A 16,320-nucleotide genomic window follows, 5' to 3' on the forward strand; every position below is an offset into this window, starting at 1 on the left:
CTATTTAACGAAGGAGGAATTGCACACTATGAATCCTTAGTATCCTATCCATGTTGGAGAGGGAAAAAAAAAAAAAATTCCAAATTTCTAGCACTGTTCTATTGATTGGTCCTACTGATGGGGATGAACAAAAATGAGTCTAATCCTATATCCAATATAATTCTATGTATAGTACTCAAAACTGTCAATGTAAAAAGTGTATGTATGAATTTGGGGTAATACATTGAAAAACTGAAGGCACTATTCTTTCTCTTGTAAACTTCACTTGATTTGTCTGTAGATCTTCCAGTGTACCATCCACCATAGTTGTAACTTTTAGTGCCAATAGTAACCCAAAAATGTCTTTGCACCATCCACACTAGGGAAATAAGGTGGTTCAAAATATATCTGATGTAGGGCATCACAAGCACCTAGATATGATGGACCCTTCATTTCAGTGCTACCCATGGTTGTTACTACCAGCTGCTGATATGAGAAGAAAAACCTTTTCACTGCGGCTTCTATTGCCTGGAAGGCCAACAGAACATGTATTGTTGCAACATGGTAAGCACCTGAAGTGTTATGTGAGCGCAGTCCATGTGAATGAAACAAATGCATAAGTGCCTCCTGGAGCCTTGGTACACCCTTTGGATCAGCCTCAACACCGATGACTTTGGGCACCAGATGCCTTAGTTCCTTGCATGCATTTGTAAGGTCTCTAAGGGGGGCAGACTGAAGGCAATATGCGCCTGCAAGCATACTAGTGCTGCTAATTGCCAACTGGTGTTTAAGACAAAGGAAATCATCTGGGTCCATCACTAGAAGCAAATTCACAATTTCTGTGAGCATGTTCCACATCCTTTCAACCATCCAACAGTCTGTGGATGCTCCTACGAAATCCCCAGAGTCTATTCTTTCATATACTCTCTGCAACAATTCTTGGCCTACAAATACCCAGGCCTCAAAGATCTGGAGGACATTGCAAAGTTTGGCATCTTCTAGATTATGGAACTGTTTATGTTGTTTTAAAGAGTGCAAATATCTTGGCTTGCAGATTCTATCATATTCAAGAAGAGGCTTACCTGACATATTTGGTTCCCCCAAACCTAAAGTGAAGGGAGTCCTCTGCATATGGCCTTCAATGGCAAGCCATATTCTAGAAACCATAGCTTCAACGCTTTTCCATGTACCCAAACGAGGAAGTAAGCTCTCTTCACTTGTTATGCTAATCACAGGTAAAGCACCAGGTCTCTACCATACCTCATGGAAAACTTTCCATGAGAGAACACCACTACTTACTGACAATTGAAGAGTGGGAACCTGCTTGTCATTTTCACAAATCATTGAAATCAACTCAATCTGGGAACTAATTAAGGATTCAAGCCTTCTCTTCCATTCCTCTTTGTCAATGTAAGTCCTTGTGTCACAGAGGACAGACGAAACAAACTGAAAAGTAATCTCCAATAACTGTAAGGCAGTCTTTACCAACCCCTCTCTAGACCAACCAGGCCATTCCTTGAATTTCCACATGGCATTGAGCTCGGGGAGATGCACATACTGCTCGTAACCCGCACACTCCATGGGGGAGGGCTCTATGGATTCTTCAACAAAGCCAAAATAGGATGCCATTTTTTTACAGGACATATTTTTTCCCTGCAAACATAACGAGGAGAGTAAAGACACTAATGCTCTCCATATACCATAATCTAAAAAGAACAACATAATAATAGAATAAACACTAAAATCCATTTTAAACACTAAAATTTTGAAAACTGGAATAGAATAAAATGTTCTTAAATCCTTGATATATTTAAAAAGCTATATATAATATGTTACTGGACAAAAACATATCTATTTGTTGCAACTCAACTTTTTATGTAGATGATAAAAACTCAACACATAAATAATGAAAAGAGTTAAATAATGTCAACACATAAATATATATTTTTCCAGTTAACAAAGTGAATAGATATAAGCTAAATATACGGTAGTTGGTCTGTTGGCACTTAAATTCTGAGCACATTACTGTTGCACATCCGGCAAGGACAAAGTCTGTAAGTGCTTTCATCAACTGATTTTAGTTTGAATATCTAAAGTGTTAATATTTAATGTAAATAATGTCAACTCTCATTTCTTTACTTCTCCATTTCTTCCTATGACATCAGATCCTTCCGCTGTTTCCATGTGTGCCTCATTTCTTTATTTCTCCATTTATACTTATTAGATCAAATTTATCTACTGTTTCCACTGTGCATATATACTCACAGTGTTAATAACTAAACAGATTCCTTAACAACAATATTCCACATTTATTAGACTATGCAATTGTTTTGTGATTTTTTACTATCGTTTTCCATTTCTCCATCCAAACAGATGACACCAGTTTCATCTACCGACATACACGTTTAAATGGGTACCCTGTAATTAAGATGTAAACCAGTGATTATTTAATGTTGGTTGCGTGATATGAGTTCATACAATATAGAAGACATTCTATTGCAGAAGTAGATATTAATCTATGAAGGAAAAACATACTCATATCACGCAACCAACATTATCAGATTTCAAAAACCAACCTAATAAAATGGACTTTTCTTTATACAGTTTTGTTTTGTTCGAGTTTTTTGTGGATGGTGATGACATCATTTTTATTATTTAATTAAAAATGAACTTTTCTGTGTACGTATTTGCGTTGATAGAGTCTATGGATGTTGACGATATCATTATCATTAGTAATTAAAAAAAGGTTATAGACTATGGTTGCTATAGGCGCAACCCTTGTTTCAAAATTATGCCGATGCTTGATACAAAATTATGCCAATGATGGTTGAATTCTAAAGTAATTAATTTATAATTTCATAGTTAAGATAATGAAGAGTAAGATAATAGTAGTTGAGATAATCAAAAGTAGTTATCTTAAACCATTGTAGCTCCACTTTTGCACACCTCAACAACTCATAATCTTTTATACGACTGCGTATAATATATCTACAGTATTCATAATTCATTTGTATAATATAAAATTGAATGAAATGAGGACAGATGATTTGCTGTTAGATTTTGCAGGCAACACGAATACTTATTAATCACAAGTTTTAATTGAAAATTTTTACGATCCTAAAGCAGATTTTTGAGAAAAACAAATCATCAGGAGAAAAATTTGAATCGTAACAAAATTATAATTATATTCAGAAATTTAAATCGTTTTTTATCAGGTTGGCAAAAATAAATTAATAAAAATATTTGAGCGAGGAAAAACTTCTGATGACACCAGTTTCATCTACCGACATACACGTTTAAATGGGTACCCTGTAATTAAGATGTAAACTAGTGATTATTTAATGTTGGTTGCGTGATATGAGTTCATACAATATAGAAGACATTCTATTGCAGAAGTAGATATTAATCTATGAAGGAAAAATCGTTATGAAATCTCAGGGATAATATTCAAAATACTTTAATTGCACGAAGGGATACAATGTTTTAGGGTACATTTCCTTATACTGATTGAATTCTAAAGTAATTAATTTATAATTTCATAGTACAACTATCAGCTTTCCTCCACTATTCTTGATTAACAGAGTCCAGTAACAACAGCGGAACAGCGGGCGTTCTATTTGAATAATTGACTACAGCGTTCTATTTGAAAGAAAACGTAAGGCCATTATTGCGCCTGCGGGAATCGAACCCCGGTCAAAGGCTTAGCTAGCATTTTATTTGAATAATTAACAGCGTTGTGTTTGAAACAAAACGACCATTGTTGCATCTGCACAAGTCGAACCCTGGGCCAGCATTTGAATAATTAGCAACGCTGTTTTTTTTTAAACAAAACTAACGCCCATTGTTGCGACTGCGGATTAAACATTTCTGCGTGGTAAGCAACCACTAAAACAAAGATGAAAATACCCACAAAATTTGCAAAAAATCCAAGGTCCTGATCGTCAATCATCTTATGTGTGCAGAGTAGCTACTCCGATGGAAATTTAGAGGCAAATAGATGTTAAAATTCACCAAGAATTCGCAGGCTTCAGATGTATCCAGCCTGAAATGGCTGGAGGTACAAAGATATATACCAATTACAGATCATTAACTAGGGAAGAGTTCATAAAAAGGATGCGCACTAACCTTTCCAACCGCAATTTTCGATCACCAATGGCCAGCTGCATATAGTTTCCAACTTTCAGTAAAAGCTCCTCTGTCTATTGAACGTCTCCTCTGTTCGACGCGGAGTGCTCACCTCCCTCTTTGTTCGCCGGAGTACAGAAGGTGAATTGTGGCGGAATTGTTTTGCAGATAGGATTGCTGGGACTTTGAATGGCCTGGAGGAGGTTGGTGTGGTTCGTACATGCCGTAAATGAGCTCTCTCGTCGGTAAATGTGCTCATCAATACGATCTGAGTGGAGGCCACCAGTGGCTGCGGGCAGGGTCGATGGGGGCGTCGATGGGCTGCCGGAGGGGGATGCATGCCATGCCGGAGAGGGATGCGGTTTATGATGCATGGTCGAGGATGCATGGTTTATGATGCTGTCTGCGGCTGTCAGAGGGGGTACCTCCATAGCATTAACTTTGCTATGGAGGTGGAAATAGGACTCGCCATGAATTACAAGGCATGGCTCAATAATATGTTCAAACTCAGGGCAAAAGAGTTTGACTAAATTATTATGTGGTTTAACATAAAATTCATTGTGCTATACCTATCTGCCTAATAAAATATTGGATAATTTTCAAAATGTTTGGGATCCAAAATACTTTTCTCAAAATGTCCTATGTACAATCACATCCAATCATGATTTCAAAATATTTATTACAATCTAATTTTTTCTAATTTTTTAATTCATCAAAAGTAACTACATCATTTCATGATTTCAAAATATTTATTGCAATCTTGATCTTTATGGCCTGTGTACATTCACATCAAATCATGATTTCAAATTATTTATTACAATCTAGATTTTTCTAATTTTTTAATTCATCAAAAGTAACTACATCATTTCATGATTTCAAAATATTTATTGCAATCTCGATCTTTTTGGCCTATGTACATTCACATCAAATCATAATTTCAAAATATTTATTACAATCTGGATTTTTCTAATTTTTTTAATTCATCAAAAATAACTACATCATTTCATCATTTCAAAATATTTATTGCAATCTTGATCTTTCTAACTCTTTAATTGATCAAAATTATAAAACCAAATGAATCATCCCAATTAATAAAATAATAATTACTTGAGCCAATCATATATAATATTAAAACAAAAAAATCATCAAAATTATAATATTTAAAAAAAATAATAAAATTTTAATTTTAATAATATTAACCATCATTATCATTACTAACCATTTTAACAATTTTGAAAAGTGATAAAAAAATATCCAATGACAAAATATGAAAAATCATTATAATATATGAGAGTAACATAACATACATCATTACTGACAAATTTCAATTATCCAATGACAAAGTATGAAAAAGCATTATAATATATGACAGTGACATAACATACATCATTGCTAACAAATTTCAAAAGTGATAAAAGATATGCAATGACAAAGAAAGAGGAAGCATTATGTTATATGGCATTAACATAACATACATACATCTGTCATTTCTCTGAAGAATTTGGTTTATCAAAGCAAGTGTGTCAGCAAATAAAGCGAATAGTTTTTAATAAAATATACTCTCGTTGGATTGTCATTTCTAATATAAAATATTCTTGTTGGGTTGTCATTAAGTTCATCTCCAAATTGCTCGTCATTAATACTTCCCTCTAATTTCATTTCCAACCCAAAAAAGAATTGGTCGTCCGCTCCCATACATGTGTTGTTTAATAAAATGTTCACACCTTCATTCCATCCATTCAACTAGTTTGGATTCCGAGTATTTTATAGACTCGTTACTTATTAGGTCGGTAGTGCGTTTTAGGCTGACCACCAATCAATTAATTTGGTTAAAAAATTAAGTGGAATTTAATAGATTATTTTTTATTTATTGTAAATTTTTTTATTAATATTATTTACTATAAATTTATAGATGTTATTTTCTTTGTTTCCTAGCCTGTGATTTTGGTGGTATGATATTTGTGATTTTAGTGGTATGTGTCATACTTCGTAATGGGTGACGTTGGACCCTCCTTGTAATATTATTTGAGAATATTTGTGAAAAGACAGATATTAATATTAATTTAATTAAAAATAGTTTCTGATTTCAAAAACTTGTACTTTTTAACATTATTATGTCTGCAGTAAATTAAAGTCCGAGTGAGTTCATCTTTTTATGGAGTATATTATGTTTGCTTTAAATTAAATTAGCATGTATTATTTGCTCTGATTTATTGAATATTTTAGACTTTAGATTTGTCATTTTTTATTCAAACTTGTTCTTGAAACAACTGATTTTTAAAATATATTTTTTAATTATAGTAAATGTATCTTAATAATGATTTGTGAATGTATTTCACCTTTTTTCATAGAAATTTGAGTTTTACTTTTGATTTAATATTATTTTATTTATATATTGTTATTATGTCTTCCATAGTAGGTATTATACAATGTTATTTAAATAAATAAATAAATGTGTTTTTTTAACTACAATATTTTTATAATTATTTAATTTTGCAAAACAATACAATAAGTGATAGAAAATATAATATATTTATAAAAATCAACTATAGTTATTGAAATCAATAGTAATTCATAGAAATTGATTTTTATACTTCAAGCCAAATGAAGGACTAATAAACCATTTTTATTGTAGTTGGGTAGGATTGAATTATCCACAACAACAATGAGAAATTACAAATAACAAAATACTTCAATTTACCAATAAGTAAAATCTAAATTGACAGGATTCTAAACCTTAACACTAACTTGAATTCAGTACTTTTACTTTAATTTAATTACATTTAAACCAAACTGCAAGCAATAGTTAATATGTAGCACTTGTTTTAATCCCCTTCATGTAACATTCGACCCAAAGTGCTTGCATATTGTAGTTTGCTACTCAAAATGGTATTTAAATTGACTAGATTCTAAACCTAAACACTAATTTTAATTCATTACTTTTACTTTAATTCAATTACATTTAAATTAAATGGAAAAAAATAACTACTATGTAGCACTTGTTTTAATCCCCTGTAATATTCAACCCAAAGTGCTTGCATATTGCAATTTGTCATTCAAAATGGCATGTTCCAAAGATCTTCAGTAATTTATTTTTTCTTTTTCTGTTATTGGTTTTTGGCAAAATTTTGAAGGTCATGAAGACGTGATATTTTATTTATTTATTTTAACTTTAAAAAAATGAGATTTTATATAGCAACCACTTTACTCAAACAACACAAATGAAATCTTTTTCCATCCCTCTACATGTCATGGAATTGGTGTGTGGATTGCCAATATATACCAATGAAATCCGCATTCCATAAATGTGTACTTCTTTGGCCCTTCTCATTTGGGGCCATATTGTCATTGTGGCACTTGACTTTATTTTTTAATGCTTTTTCAATGTGGTGCTACACCATATTAGATTTCTGACTTTGGCTTTTTATTTTTCATTCTTTTCAGTTTACTTTTAGCATTCAATTATTCTAATTAGTTTTAACCATCTACATTATTGGACATATCCCCTAGCTTAGCTCATTTATATTTTATCGCATCAAATTTATCAAACTTACTGCGTTATTGGTTTGGCTACAAAGACCAATCTAGAAGAATAGTCAATTCATTCTGCATTCTCTTGAGCTCCGCCTCTCTCAATTTTTTGTGAAGTGCTCTGGAATGGTCAAAATCAAATAGGCCTTTACGCTAATTAGGTCTCTATTTCTTAGTATTTAGCAGTCCTTTATGTTCATATGGCAGGAAAGTGGGTTTCCAAAAACATAATGGCCTAGAAGGACCAAGATGAGGTAGGCTCTTATGCCTATCTGGTCTCCAAGTGTTGGTAACCGTAAATGGGAAATTACGAAATGGGTATCTGGTAACGGTTAAGGGAAATGTCCAAAAAGAATCTAAAACTTGAGTAGATTTGTCCAAAAACGTAGGAAACTTGAAAATTCAAGGTAAAGCATTTTATCAAAACTATAATAATTTTAACATTTTTCAAATTAAAAAGAAAAGAAAGAAAAAATCAAATAATTCATAATTAATACACTAAATTTAGTTTTAATCATTAATATCATTGCTTTAATAATAGTCATTAATTCAATAGGAAAGAGTTATAATAATTTAACACTTTAAAAAAAAAAATCATAATTAATAAAAAAATTAATTTTAATCATTAATATCATTGCTTTAATAATTTAACACTTTTCAAAAAAAATCATAATTAATACCAAAAAAAATTAGTTTTAATCATTAATATCATTGCTTTAATAATAGTCGTTAATTAAATACGAAGGAGTTAACGGTTTTGGGTTTTTAGATTAGAAAATAAAAATCAAGCCAGTCATCAAAACCACGATAATTTACCACTTTTCAAATTAAAAAAAAATAAAAAAAAATTCTAAACTAAATCAAATAATTCATAATAATTTAATATATTTAAATGCGATTTTAATAATAAATAATTCATAATAATTTAATACACTTAAATTTAATTTAATTTCAATAATGAAATCAAATAATTTGTTTTTACTAAAATCAATGAAAACTTTTATATATATATATGGAATTTTAATTAATAGTATTATTCGTTTTTAGAGTAATTAATTTAATATAGAGGAGTTGTAATAAAGGTTTAAATGAATGAAATGTTATATTTAAAAAATATAGTGTTTATAAATTAGTGTTATTTTGTTTTTATTAATAAATTTTTAAAATATTTTTAGATTATATTATGATAAAAAAATAATGATAATATCAATAATTATAATATTAGTAATTATAATATAATATTTTAAATTTGATTAATGATCATTTAAAAATTTAATATTTATAATGATTATATGTATAGCTCTAAAGGTTAATTTAGTTGGTCTTTATAATTAAAGCAACTATGTTGTTGAGAGGCTATGGGTTTAAATCAAGTTTTGTGATTTTAACTATTCTGTTGTTGAGAGGTCATGGGATCAAATCAAGCTTTCTGAATGAGCTACCAAGAAGTGATCCTTTTAGATAACTCTGTCATATAAAACCTTAATATCTAAAATAAACATCTCTTTTTAGATTTATCTATTTATCTATCTATCTATATAAAATTCATATTATGTATATTAAATATATATATATATATATATATATATATATATATATATATATATTCTTTTTCCCGGGGAAAAAGACGCCCATAATTTTGGTAATCAAGAAGAAGGAACATAATTACATTTTGTATATGTTGAACACATTCATGAAACAATGTCTCGTGACATTAAGCTAAAAAGGAGAAAAAACAACATATATCTCATGACATTGAGCTAAAAATGAGAAAAAGCAACAGATAGAGAAATTGTTAATCAAAAAACATACAAGGCTAAGAATAGAAACAATAATTTAACTTTTATTTTTTGCCTTTCCTTTTGTGCACTTTCTGCCAGCCCTCCGAGTTTGGTTCAACAAGAACTTAAGCTAGATCTCTTCCTGTTGATGACGGTGAATGTTCTTTTTCAGAGTTTGAACTCTCGAATACATGTGCTCATTTTATGCCCCCAAACGCATCAAAATCTTGAGTCTCTATTGAGACGATGCCCATCTAATTTTGGGTTGCACTTTCAGACCTTTCCAAACTATCCTCCTCTGCTTGGTTGCCCTATTTTACCTAATTGTCCACGTTTTCTTTACTCGTATAATGTAAGCCCCCTTCATCTTTGGTTATATTCTCCTTGGTTTCTTCTTCTTCATTCAATAATGGGTGGATTTGTAAACTGCCACCCTTTTGGCTTATGTGCCATTTATTTTTTGTTCCTTTTTTCCTGTGGATATGTGCTCTTCAAGTGTCATGTTTGAAAATAGTTTCAACATATGAATGTCATATTCTCTTAGTCAAGAACTTGGGACCATTGGAGATTTTTGTGTTTCAAAATAATTTGATCTAGTAGACCTTTGCTAAGTTCTATCTCTGCACATATTCTAAAAGTAAAAATAGCTTTCTCTATTCTTTCATAGTCCATCTTTTTGAAATTTTCTAGAGTGTTTCCAATATCCTCTACAACCTGATGGTGCCAAAAAAGAAGAGGAAGATTTGGAAGTCTCACTCATACTGGCATAATTGAAACTATCATATGTGTTGCATCGAACTCTAGAAATCATGGAGTAATAAAGAGCCTAGCTCAACCCCAAAACAATGACCCTTCATTTAGAGCATAATCCAAATATTTTTGTGTATCAATTTGAACAATGAAGAAATCTTTGGAACATATTTATAAATGTCATAGTTGGGTGTCCAAGAGGAAAAAACCCATTGGTGTAATGCTTGTAATTTTGGTCAGAAGCCATTAATATATAGATGATTGCCTTGGATTGAAGGGCTATGAAGAGGGTATTTACCTCTAGAAGATTAACTTCCATGGCTAATGACAACTCCATTGTATCCACAATGTAGGGGTTTGTATTGCATTGAATATGATATGTTGGGTAAGAAGACTTCCCTTTCACTGCATGTTTGAAAGAAGAATATGTTCCATTTGGAGTCTTGGGTCTTGGAGCTCCTCCACGCAACCTCAAATTCAAGACTAAGGTCGAGTCTCTTTGGAAGTTATAGTCTTTGATCTCGAAAGAATCTTGAAGCATCTTCCCCTCATATAGTAGACTTTGGAATTTTGTAGAAATACCCCATTTTTTCTCTTTGTTAGTTTTTAGAGAGTGAACAGAGTATGATCTCCTTGACTAGAGGATAGAAGCCTTCCTATTTATATGTTTGATAAAAATAAGGCGTTTTGTTCTTTCTCAGGGAACATTAAGCTTAGATTGAGAAGAAATAAAGGTTGTACTATGAGGATACATCGCCTACATATGCTCCGGAAAATATATGTCATCGAGCCTAAAACCCTGAGACAGGGAAAGCATGACATACACAAAACCGGAGAAGACAGGCTATGATATTCACCCTAATTGAGTCTAGACAATGCGACCTCCTCATGCCAAATGACCACAAAAACATCACAGGCCCTAGGGCCTCCAAAAAATGACACAAAGGATATTTCCAACTATATAAATGACAAAGAAAAAAGATTTCGGAGGCAAAGTATACCTTCGGAATATCTGACAGGCACTATCGCCACACCAATTCCAAAAATGAAAGGTCGTCATTGATACATTCACCAAAACTCTTTGATGTGTTATGAGGACAAGGGTTAGTCGTGGAACACACCCAAACAATATAAGCTTTTCCAGGGTCGAGTCCCCCAATTTCATTTATCTCGTTTGTCACACTACAGAGCATATGTACATGTTATGCCTTGATAACTAAGGAACAAAGAAATAAACTTGGTGCAAGGATTCGTAAGTGTATCTTCTTAGGGTATTCAAATACCTCCAAAGCATACCATCTCTATGATGAAGTTAATAAGAAGTTTGTAGTATCTAGAGATGTGATATTTCTTGAATATTCCAAGGCTGGCAATGTTGTTGAGTGGCAACTTGATCGCTTGGATAGATTCAGACATGCAAAGTCTTTTCAAGAATTTGATAATGAGATTCCACATCTTGAAGGGGGGATTCCTATACTGGATCAATCTATGGAATCTTCTTCTGAAGCACTTTCTCCCTCGCATGAAGCTCCAACCACTGATCCAGATGACGCTTTGAGTGATGTCATTGATAGAATTGGGAGACTAAATCTGGACTCAACCCCAACTTAGTCAATTAAGAAGCTTGGGCCATTTCAAAAAGGTCCTCCAAAATGGATGACCAAGACACTTGAAAGTGTTCATCTTGATGAGGTTGGAAAGACAGGAACAAGGATCTCTACTGGACATAATAGAGATGATGTATATGATTTTGATTCACTTGTTGATATGGATGTTTCGTATGATTGTGAACTGAATTTGTCCATAGATTTTGAACCAACTTCCTTCAAAGAAGTCACTTCTCATTATGAAAGGAAAGAAGTGATGCAAAAAGAGTATGATGCCTTAATAAATAATGGCACTTGGAAGTTGGTTGATCCTCCATTGGGAACCAAACCAATAGGTTGCAAGTGGGTCTACAAGAAAAAGTATAAAGTTGATGCCTCACTTGATAAGCACAAAGTCACGCTTGTGGCAAAAGGTTTTGCACAAAAGGAAGGGGTCGACTATGAGGATACTTTTGCCCCCTTAGAAAAATGGGATACCATCCAAACACTCTTTTTGTTGGCTGCTCAGAACGGTTGGAAAGTCCATCAAATGGATGTAAAAATTGCTTTCTTGAATGGAAACCTAAAAGAGAATTTTTTTATGTCCCATCCAGAAGGATTTGTTGTGAAGGGTCAAGAACATAAAGTATGCAAGCTTGTAAAATATTTGTATGGCCTCAAGCAAGCACCACGAGCCTGGTACGAGAAGTTAACTGAGCATCTTCTAAAACTCAACTTCAAACACTATGATCTTGATGATGCAACTTTGTTTGTCAAGAAAGTTGGCAAAACAATTTTATATTTGGTGGTGTATGTAGATGATCTTTTGATGACAGAGAACAATAAGAGTTATATTGCATCCATAAAGAAGAAATTGAGCAAAGGTTTTGAAACGACAGACTTGGTGTATGTTTACTACTATCTTGGTATTGAAGTAACTTAGCTTTCGAAGTTTATATTTCTCTCTCAGAAGAAGTACAATGGAGATCTGTTGAACAAGTTTGGCATGGCTAAGTGAAATCCTTTGACTACTCCAATGAAACAGAAATTAAAGCTCACATCCACCGAAGGAAAAAAAATTGAGGATGCAACAAAGTATAGACACCTTGAAGGAAGTCTCAACTACTTGACTACTACCATACCAGAAATTTCATTTGTTGTTTGAATCCTCTCCAGGGTTTTTCAAAAGCCTTGTGAGGGACATTGATATGCTGGGAAAAGAGTTCTAAAGTACTTGAAGGGAACTCAAGACTTTGGACTTAAGTATATATAGGTGGGCGAATTCATCTTGATTGGATACTCTGATTCAGACGTCAATGGAGATAAATAAATTGGGGTATCTACTTCAGGTTATGCTATGAGTCTTGGATGAGGCGTTGTCTCCTGAAGGTCACACAAACAATCAGTTCTAGCAGATTCCAAAACTGATGCAGAATATGTGGCAACAACTGAAGAAACAAAGGAAATTTTGTGGCTCAGGAAAATTTTGGAAGATTTGTAGGAGAAACAAGTGCATCCAACCCCTCTCATGATTGATGACACTTTTGCAATAAAGTTGGCCAAGAACGAAAAGTTGCATGATCTAACGAAACACATTAATACAAATACCATCTAATTTGACATCATGTTGAGGCCAAGAAAACCCATCTACGTCATTGTTCCACAAATGAGTAGATTGCAGACATCTTCACCAAAGCACTTGGAAGAGAAAAGTTCGAAAGATTCAGAACGATGCTTGGACTCACCAACATCCCTTTAGATTAAGGAGAGAATGTTGACACCTAATCATTGGGATCAGGTGAGTCCATGTAAAATAGTGTAAATAAAAAATAAGGAGAATTGAAATATGAAGAGACACTAGAGATGAAGCCCAAGAGTATTTCCCTCCGTGCATATATCTATGATCAACCTTTATGCAAAATCACAATTCATTTGAGGAGTTACCTCATGGCCCCACACACACACATATACTAACACATCCAAAAATATTTATAATATTCAAATTGAACAAATTCAATAATTTAAATTTACAATTTCAACAAATTCTTATCCCCAAAATATATCCAAATATAAAATACTTAATATATATATATATATATATATATATATATATATATATATTATAATTCTTGCATAAGTAGTGAACTCAACATTAAAAGTAATAATAACTACTTTATGATAATAAAAAACCATTATTAACCAATAAAACAAAAAAAACATTTAATTTCAACTTGCATTATAAAATTATCATAAAATTGAAAATAAGTTGTTATCAAATAAAATGATTGTATATATATATATATATAAACTTATCTTCAATTTTATATTAATTTTATAATGCAATTTGAAATTGAATGTTTTTTTTTTAATTAATATATATATATATATATATATATATATATTATAAATTTAGTTAATAATATATAATATAAATTTATTATATTTTTTTAATTAAATTAGAATATATATATATATAATTGATGATCCTGGATCCTTTTATATTATATATATATAATAGTTTTATTGATAACAACTCATCTTCAATTAACGTTTTTTGTTTTTTTTATTAATGTTTTATATATATAATAGTTTTATGGATAGCAAATTATTTTCAATTTTAGGTTATTTTTATAATGCAATTTGAAATTGAATATTTTATTGTTTTTTGGTTAATAATAATTTTTTATTATCATAAAATAGTTATTATAATAAAAAATTATTATTAACCAAAAAACAATAAAATATTCAATTTCAAATTGCATTATAAAAATAACATAAAATTGAAAATAAGTTGTTATCCATAAAACTTATATATATGTGGGGATCAATAAACATCAATAAAAAACAAAAAAAACATTCAATTGCAAGTTGCATTATAAAATTAACATAAAATTGAAGATGAGTTGTTATCAATAAAACTATATATTATATATATATATAAAAGAGGATCCATGATCATCAATAAAAAAATATTTTTTATTTTTTAGTCTATTTAAAAAATTATAATAAATTAATATTATATATTCATTTTAAATATTATTGACTAAATCTATAAAGAATGTAGAAAATAATTATGACATTATAAAGATGTAATTAAGAGTAATATAAAATATTAAAATCATGGCTGTGTTTTATTTAGCATAAAGAAGAAAACAAACATTATGGGATGGCGAAGAATTAGAAGATAAATAAAATTAAGATACTAAAAAAAAGTTATAACTCTAATATGAAAGATCAATATTCATTCTCAAAGAAAAAAATCAACGTTATAAGGTGACAAAAGATAAAGAAAATTATAATACTATAAGGACATAATCAATGATAATATAAAAATAAATGAACATTATAGGGGTGAAAAAAGGTAAAGAAACTAGTGATACTATAAAGACATAATCATTAGTAATATAAAAGATCAAAATCATCATTATGTTTTATCTAGCATAAAGAATAAAATAAACATTATGGGACCATGAAGGATTAGAAGATAAAGAAAACTATGATATTGTAAGAACATAATCAATGGTAATATAAAAAATCAGAATTATCTCTCTATTTTATCTCGCATAAAAAAGGAAATAAACATTATAGAATGATGGAGAATTAGAAAATAAAGAAAAATATGATATTATGAAAATGTAATCAACAATAATATAAAATATCAAAATCATATAGCATAAAAATAAAAATAAACATTATTAAAAGATGAACAATTTCTCATAAATTTTATATTGAAACAAGGCTACATAGTAGCTATTGCATGTCACTTCTTTTAATTAATTTATAGTTTATTAATTTATAGTAATTAAAAGTTAATGATATTAATTTAATTTAGTTTTTTTTTGTGTAAGTAAGCTTTTGTATTAACAGTAATAACATATAGTACAAAAAGTCTGCCGAAGCAGATGACTGGCCGCTATGAAGCAGGCCTTACCAACAAAATCTAATTGGGGCAAGAGACTGAAAGGATGCTGCCAAGAGGTACTCCCCATAGTAAACAAAGACTGAGAGAAGAAACGAGAAACTGCCAAACAGGAACACCACGCAGGGTGATTCGAGCCAAAGATTGGCCAGCTGTGCAACTTATCAGAAAAGGACAAAAAACATAAGGGACAGTGAGCATATAAGACCGAGCCGACATAGGCAAAACAGAAGGGCGAGGAGGCGATAACAGAGGAGTCGACGACGGCCGCTGAGGTCTCATAGCAGTGGAGAGCATTTTCTACTAGGCCTTCGACGGACCACCCTGGTGCGGCGCAGGAGGCTTGCTGTCAGACAGGATAGCTTTCTTGAGGAGCTTAATCAGTTCTGTGAGCTTGGTGCTGACCGAACCCAGCTCCTGGTGAATTGCGGAGAGCTTAAATTCACTGCTCTCAACCACGGCCATATGGTCATGAGTCATGGTGGCAGCAAAACGCTGTAGAGTCCGCAGCTGCTCCGCATGGTCGTCTTGCACATCCATGGCCTTCGCCAGGATGGTTTTCATGCGCCAAGCCTCGGCCTGAGTGCGGACGAATTGGGTCGCCCGAGTACTGGCCGTCCCAGGGTCTTGCAGCCAGTCGACTTCCTGT

At 31.7% G+C, this 16,320-nt stretch overlaps 2 pseudogenes; both read right to left on the minus strand.

The window, feature by feature from the left end:
• Positions 1-315: 315 nt before the first annotated feature.
• Positions 316-1,608, minus strand: LOC149167172 (nematode resistance protein-like HSPRO2 pseudogene; annotated as a pseudogene).
• A 1,935-nt stretch (positions 1,609-3,543) lies between these two features.
• On the minus strand, positions 3,544-3,928 carry LOC149167173 (dolichyl-diphosphooligosaccharide--protein glycosyltransferase subunit 4C pseudogene; annotated as a pseudogene).
• Between the last annotated feature and the right edge of the window lie 12,392 nt (positions 3,929-16,320).

The sequence above is a fragment of the Pinus tabuliformis genome, chromosome 5_1, assembly GCF_031772625.1.
Source record: "Pinus tabuliformis cultivar Carrire ecotype Pingquan chromosome 5_1, CPIR1, whole genome shotgun sequence".
Taxonomy (NCBI): domain Eukaryota; kingdom Viridiplantae; phylum Streptophyta; class Pinopsida; order Pinales; family Pinaceae; genus Pinus; species Pinus tabuliformis.